The sequence below is a fragment of the Chelonoidis abingdonii genome, chromosome 15 (genome assembly GCF_003597395.2).
Source record: "Chelonoidis abingdonii isolate Lonesome George chromosome 15, CheloAbing_2.0, whole genome shotgun sequence".
NCBI lineage: Eukaryota > Metazoa > Chordata > Testudines > Testudinidae > Chelonoidis > Chelonoidis abingdonii.
Window position 1 is genome coordinate 42697301 of NC_133783.1, and position 8061 is coordinate 42705361.

Consider the following 8061-nt stretch of genomic DNA (forward strand, 5'->3'; position numbering starts at 1 on the left):
ATAGTGAAGAATAAAATTGTCAGACACATAGAAAAACATACTGTGAGCAATAGTCAACATGGTTCTGCTAAAGGGAAATCGTGTCTTACTAATCTATTAGAATTCTCTGAAGGGGTCAACAAACATGTGACAAGGGGAACCAGTGGACATAGTGTATTTAGATTCCAGAAGCCTTGACAGCGTCGCCTCACCAAAGCCCTTACGTAAATTAACTGTCATGGATGAAGGAAGGTTTCATCGGATTGGAACTGGTAAAGATAGGGAACAAAGTAGCGAATATGGTAAATTCTCAGAATGGAGAGGGGATAGTCGGTGTCTCCAAGGTCAGTCCTTGGACAATCCTATTCAATCTTTTCATAAATATCTGGAGAAAGGGAACAGTGAGGTGGCAAAGTTTGCGAACGATACTCAAACTGCTCAAGATAGTTAAGCCAAGCAGACTGTGAAGAACTTTCAAAAAGACTATAAACTAGTGATTGGCAACAAAATGGCAAATAAATTTAAGTGGTAAATGTAAGTAATGCACATTGAAAATAAGCCAACTATACATAACAATATGATGGGGCTAATTTAACTTCAACGAGTCAGGAAAGATCTTGGAGTCATCGTGGATAGTTCTTCTGAGATGTCCACGCGTGTGCAGAGCGTCAAAAAAGCAAAAGGACGTTAGGACTCATTAAAAAGGGAGTAGAGAATAAGACTGAAAATATTTATTGCCCTATATAAATCGATGGTACGCCCACATCTCGATACTGCGTACAGAGTTGTCTTCTCATCTCAAAAAAAGATATACTGGCAACAAAAAGGTTCAAAAAGGGGCAACCAGAAATGATTAGGGTTGGAGGGGTCCAATGAGGAGAGATTAAAGAGGCAGGACTCTTCAGCTTGGAAAGAGGAGACTAACGGGGAATATGATAGAGGTATATAAAATCATGAGTGATGTGGAGAAGGTGGATAAGGAAATTAGGATAAGGAAAGGAGCCACCAAATGAAATTAATGGGCAGCAGGTTTAAAACAAATAAAAGGAAATTCTTCATACTGTGCAGAGTCAACCTGTGGAACTCCTTGCCTGAGGAGGTTGTGAAGGCTAGGACTATAACAGCATTTAAAAGAGAACTGGATAAATTCATGGTGGTTAAATCCATAAATGGCTGTTAGCCAGGACGGATAAGGAATGGTGTCCCTAGCCTCTGTTTGTCAGAGGCTAGAGATGGATGGCAGGAGAGAGATCACTTGATCATTGCCTGTTAGGTTCACTTCCTCTGGTGTACCTGGCATTGGCCACTGTCAGTAGACAGGATACTGGGCTAGATGGACCTTTGGTCTGACCCAGTATGGCCATTCTTATGTTCTTGTTAAGCAGTTAGAATCAGGTTAAAAAATTGTGTTCTAAGTATTGCCTCCTAAACTACCTTTGATTTGATGTATGTATATACCCTTAGACCTGCCTACATTGCCCAGCCAGGAAAGTTTACGCCTGATCCTACAATCAGTTACAATAGGGTTGCCACTTCTGAGTTAAAAAAATAAAAACAGATATTCAGAACTGGGGTTAGCCCATAACACTGGACAATGGGCAGTGTGCAGGAGCCCCATTACACATTTCCCCAGGACAACAATCCTGCAAAGACCTGGACAGGTGGCAACCCTTGCACGTATGTACTCTGCAGCTTACAATCAAACCTTGAAACGTGGGCAGGTTTAGTTTATGACAAGGTGACAAGGGGTTGGGAGGGAAAGTTCTTCACTTGAGGGGAGAAGAGCACACATTTCTCTGGCAAGTTGATATTTTTTTCTGGCTTTGAAACTGTTCAGGTGTGTGGGTTCTTAAAATAAGTCCTGGGCAGAGAAAGCAGGTAAACTGACCAAAGATTCATTTATTATAACACATCTTCAAATGTGAGTGCCCAATTATGTTTCTAGTCACCTATAATTTTAGGCAGCTAGATAATTGAATCACTTAATTCACATAACTTCCCTTTTGGTGTTATCTGCTCCCACACTTGTGCTTGACTGTATACTCTTTACAAGTACAGAATGTATCTTGGAACTACTGAGATATATATGCAATTAAACAAATCATGTGAGCAATATTTCTAACTCCAGTATTTTGCTTGCTGAGACCCTCCAGATGTACAGCTGATCTGGGGAAAAACAGCAGTGAGGCAGCCCTGAGAGGCTGAACACTGATATCACGATGATTTAAAGTGGCTACAGGGAAAAGCTGGAAAAAGAGTGATGAGGGACAGTAAGCTACTGTCTGGTAGAGCCAATTTCTTCATCTGCTGAACTGGTACAGTTGTCCAAAAAAGATTAGGAATCAGTGGTATAGAGAATATGATGGAAGCTTCCAGACAGATTTTTGAATTCTTGCAAGAGAAGTTCTAAAGAGCTTATATACCATTGAGGAGGAGGAGAAAGAAGAAATCTAGAGTCAGCAATCAGAAAACCTAGAGAAGACTACTACATTAACTACTAAAGTATAGTAACATTCACAGTTTCTAGTCTGACATCCTACCAATGAAAGAAATCTTAGCTCTAGGGTATAGGACTGTGAAAGAAATTTAGTTCTCCAGATAGCACTAATTTTCTTAATCATAAAGTAAAGGCTGAAGAGATAAAACTAAAAGACTGAATTACTGATGCCACATCTGACAATATAAATTGAGAAGACTCCTTTTTACACTATATGAGAAGATGTTTATAAATGTATTGTACATGCATCCTTAAATGCATTCAAAACCAAATTAGCAAAAAGCTATCAATATGATATTGTCCAATAAACTCAGAAAACTGAAAGATGAAATGCTGTAGTAAAAATAAGATAAGCACCAATAAATGATCATATGATTAACCCAGTTCAGCACCAACATGCAGCAGTTCTTTGTCCATCTCACAGTCCACTGGACATCTGTTTTTTCCTATCTGTCCATCACAAGTCAAATGGATTCCCAGAATGTCGCCAAAGTGCTCACCTATCATCTTCCAATTTGCTTGAGGAACTACAAGACCACTGACAGATTTCTGTCAGGAACTGATATCTACATTTTTTGTTTCTCACTGTGGAACTAACATGAAAGGAGAAGTGGTGGAAACTTTCCCATACATAATTGCAGCCTCTGCTTAATCTTTTTTATGAAAAATACTTTTGATTAGCTTTAAAATTATATAGAAACCCATAATAAGTAATAAAACACAATGTTAAAGCACGGCACAGAAACAATTCAGCATGATAATTTATCCTTTCACATCTTAACAGCTAAAGTAAGATAGAATCCTATTTTTAACTGCTACACTGCCTGTTAGAACAAAAGAAAGCAATGCATGATTATAGCTTTGAGAAGAAAGGATTTTAAATAGGCGTGTCCATTGTCTCAATAGTGGACTTTAATAAGAATATTTATATAGCACCTTTCACTCAGAGAAAGCTCTCAAAGTACTTTACGAAGTTTACATACTTTTTCTGTTTTACTTAGAAATTAATATAATGTGTGATTTATGAGGTGGCACAAGGTTTGGGGCACTTTACAGACATATTAGAAAACAAGGTGCAACCCTCGTGACAAATTTACAAAATCAGATATAGCACAATAGACAACAAAAACCTCATGATTTGTTTAATTGTACATGTATCTCAGTAGTTCCAAGATACCTGCCATATTTTTAAAGAGTATATAGTCAAACACGAGTGGGAGCCGATAACACCAACATGGAAGTAATGTGAAATAAGTGATTTAGCTATATAGCTGGATGACAAATGGATGCCTAAAATTATAGGTGACTAGAAACATAATTAGGCACCTACATACGAAGATGTGTTGAGTCATGTAATAAATGAATCTTTGGTCAGCTCATCTGCTCTCTCTCTCCGGGGTTTATTCTAACACCCCAAAACCCCTGAACAACTTCAAAGCCATAACAAAATTAACTTGCCAGAGAAATATGTGTCCTTCTCCCCTCAAGCAAAGAACTCTCCCTCCCTTCCTCTTATCACCTTGTCATAAACTAAACCTGACAATGTTTCAGGGCTAGCAAGATTCAATCCCTGGGCCAGTGCCAGCTTTCCTATACCTAAAAATGCTGTAATTTTAATTTTTAAATGATATTTTGGGGTAGAGAAAAGATACCTTAGGGCATTTTTAGAGGTTTTTATGGCTTTCTTTAATATCTGTACAGTTGCATGCTGGTAACCAAGGCTTTCAAAGCTAAGAGATATGAAAAAAGTCCCAATATATTTTAAAAGTCAAAGGCATTCCCAAAATAGTGTTTCTAGTGAACTTAAGTGGCATATACAGAATGCATGATGGTGTGGTTGTGCTGTAAAGGTTTTAACAGCATTCTTATGGGATCACTTACATAAATCATTTGATATCATGCCATTAAAATCTTTGTAATCACACTAATGACATATATATAGTACACCATGTGTTCTCTAAATCCAAAACCCATATAAACATACACACGTATATGTACACATGCTGTACATTCTTTTCCTTCAGATCCCTCCTTAAACAGTCGCTTCACCTGCCTCTAAAATGCAGCAATTTCAGAGCTATTCTTGCTAAACTTTGCAGGTATTACATCTTTAACAATGGCTGATGATTAGGATCTCTGCTTAGGTCTCAATCTGCTTAGCTTGTGCCATGACTAGAACTAAGGCTATGATTTTGGCATGGAAATTTTTAGTAAATTTTATGGCAGAAGTTCAAGTAAAAACAATACGGCATAGAAAGATCACCAAATAATATCGTTTTTGCTACATCAATATACACAAGAGTATAGTAAGGGTGCTAAAATGTGAGGCAGGCAGGGAGAGGGGTCAGTGTGCCAGGTCGTAATGCCACTCAGTGTGGGGGCGTAATCAGATGTGTTCTTACAGCCATTTCCAAGATTTCTCAGAATTTATTCAAATTCACAATTTCTGTGATCACCATAATCTCCATGACAAAATCATAGTCCTTACTAGAACATATCTTGAGATCAAATATTGTTGCAATACAACTTGGGAGAATATCAGTTCCCGTCACAGGCTCTTTGAATGAGTTAACAGCAATATGTCTTCTGACTACCAATGGGCCAGGTCATTCTGTTTTTCTTTTTTAAACATCTACCTATTTCAAAGTCTTGTTAATAATGAGCATAATGTAATTCCCTTTTAGGAGTATGGTGATACGTTGGACGTTCAATTCCTTGTGACAGACATATGTGACAGACATATGATAGATGTGCTGCTTCTTGTCCCCATATTTTCAGTTCTCAGAACTGTTCAAAGGTAGAAAGCATGAGACTTTTAGAAAGGGCCACCCAGAGAGCGGGGGGCTGCAATTTGCCCCAGGCCCTGGGCCCTGCAGGGGCCCCGCGAGCTCTGACCCGGCGGCGGTCTGGGTCTTTGGCGGCGGGGAGCCCTTCAGTGCTGCCAAAGACATGGAATGACTGAAGGGCCCCCTGCTGCCGAAATGCCACCTAAGACCTGGACCGCCGCCGGGTGAGTACAAGCGCCGCAGCTCCCCTGCTTCGCCCCAGCCCCCCTGAATCCTCTGGGTGGCCCTGTTTTAGACTATGGAGCTAGTTTCATATCCTGTCTTATTCTGACAGATTTCACATGGGAACTAATAGCAAAAAATTTTGTTTCTCACCATGTAACTAATAAATCTTTTGAAACACTCATTAATGTCACTGCTGCCTCCTGTGTCACCTGGTTATTGGAGTAAACAAGCATCAATTTTCCTTTTTATCACAGTAGATAGCTTTTCCCCTTCCCTCCCTTGAATTACCTAGTGGTGCAAATAATGGGGCAAACTCATTCCTGATATAACTCCATTAGATTCAGTGGACCAGAAATGTATTTAGCCCCGATAACTCCCTGCTGGAGAGGTGAATCGTCTAGCTACTGCCAGTGACTTTATTGTGCTCACCACTTTTAAGTACGTGTTTCAGTGTATTCCAATAATTACAATGGCTGGTAATAGAAAAAATGTAATGTATTAAAATAATCCACAGGTGTCAGCTCTCATTTGTAAGACAGGAACTGAACAGAGTGGATTTAAGAAGCATATACATTGGAGTTTATATTTTCAACTATATCAATTTCATCCTCAAGCATTCTCTTGTAGCTTCAAAAATTTGAAAGTTTTTTGAAAGTTTAAATGTCCTCTTTCTAAAGAAATGATCCTCAGTGTGTGGCTCCTTGAGATGCTGCATATAGCTCTCATGGAGTCCACATCTCATGCACAGGTCTGGTCTCAGGCAGACCAAGTGAAGATCACAAGGATGATCCCCATGTCTCACACATAGGAGACAACCCAGGCAGCCTTGAGCAAACAAGCCAAAGAAAAAAGAAAAAGAAATGAGAAACCTTGTTTTCCTCTCAGCAGTCAGGATGGGATTGTAAAATGTTATAAAATGGTGTTGTAGTGTAGTGTGTTGTCTTGAGGTTGCACTTGTGATGATTTATTGGCATCAATATGATGAATTACCTCGCCATGATGCGAGGTCACAAAGCTAATATTTTAATGGTAGGTCAGGATTAGGGTTGTCAGTTTGCTAATCACACAAAACCAAACACACCCGCCCCACCCCTTCTCCGAGGCCCTGCCCCCACTCCAATCCCCCCTCTTTCCATTGCTCGCTCTCCCCCACCCTCACTCACTTTCATCGGGCTAGGTCAAGGGGTTGGGTTGTGGGAGGAGGGGTGAGGGCTCTGGCTGAGGGTGCGGACTCTGGTGAGGGGCTGGGTACTCAGGGATGGGGCACAGTGTTAGGGTAGAGCGAGGTTCAGGCTCTGGGAGGGAGTTTGGGTGCAGGAGAGGACTCTGGACTGGGGCAGGGCTTGAGGTGCAGGAGAGGGTTTGGAGTGTGTGGTCCCAGCAGTGCTTACTGAGGTTCCTGGGAAGCAGCTGCCAGGTCCCTGCAGTGAAGCCCCTAGGTGCATGGGCGCCCACGGAGGCTCCACACACTGCCCTCACGCCCACAAGCGCTGGCCCTGTAGCTCCCATTCATTGCAGTTCCCGGCCAACGGGAGCACTGGAGCCTGTACTTGGGGCAGGGGCAACACACAGAGCCTCCCTGGCCACCCATGAGTCTAGGGGCTGCAAGGCCATGATGACCGCTTCCTGGAGCTGTACAGAGCTAGGGCAGGCAGGGGGCCTGCCTTAGCCCCGAGGCACCTGCTGCACCACTGACCAGGGCCACAAGGGTCCCTTTTTGACCGGGTGTTCCGGTCAAAAAATGGATGCCTGGCAACCCTAGTCAGGATGTCACCACATTGTGACTGTGTATGACTCCAATCACTGACAAAATGGCTCTACTGCCCTTTAAGGTCAAGGGTCAGTATACTAGACCCCTTCAGAATCCTTAGAGAGGAGATCAGTGTTGGAAAGCTAACTGAAAGAGGTAGGTATTAATGAGAAAGAGGACTCTTCGTACATGGGAGAAAGGATGCTGTTCAAAATTCAAAAGATAAACAGGTAATAAAGAGAATTCAGAAGATGTCATAAGTGACTATCAAATCTGGGGCAGTGAGGGTCAAATCTGAGGCAATATCTTCTCAGTTGCTTGCACTAAGTATAGGAAGCTATTAAGACTCATCTGAAGTATTATATAGGTGTTCAAGTTGTACAGCTCTTTGTTTGTTATCTGTAGTTTGCATTCTACAATGTAAGATTCTGGAAGAACTCCTAATATCTCTGGATAACATCCTAATAGGACATTATCATAGAATCATAGAAGTTTAGGGTTGGAAGAGACCTCAGGAGGTCATCTAGTCCAATCCCTTTCTCAAAGCAGGATTAACACTAACTAAATCATCCCAGCCAAGGCTTTAAAAACCTCTAAGGATGGAGATACTACATAAGAACAGCCATACTGGGTCAGACCAAAGGTCCACCCAGTGCAGTATTCTGTCTATTGACAGTGGCCAATTCCAGGTGCCCCAGAGGGAGTGAACCTAATAGGTATTGATCAAGTGATCTCTCTCCTGCCGTCCATCTCCACCCTCTGAGAAGCAGAGGCTAGGGACACCATTCCTTACCCATCCTAGCTAATAACCATTAATCTACTTA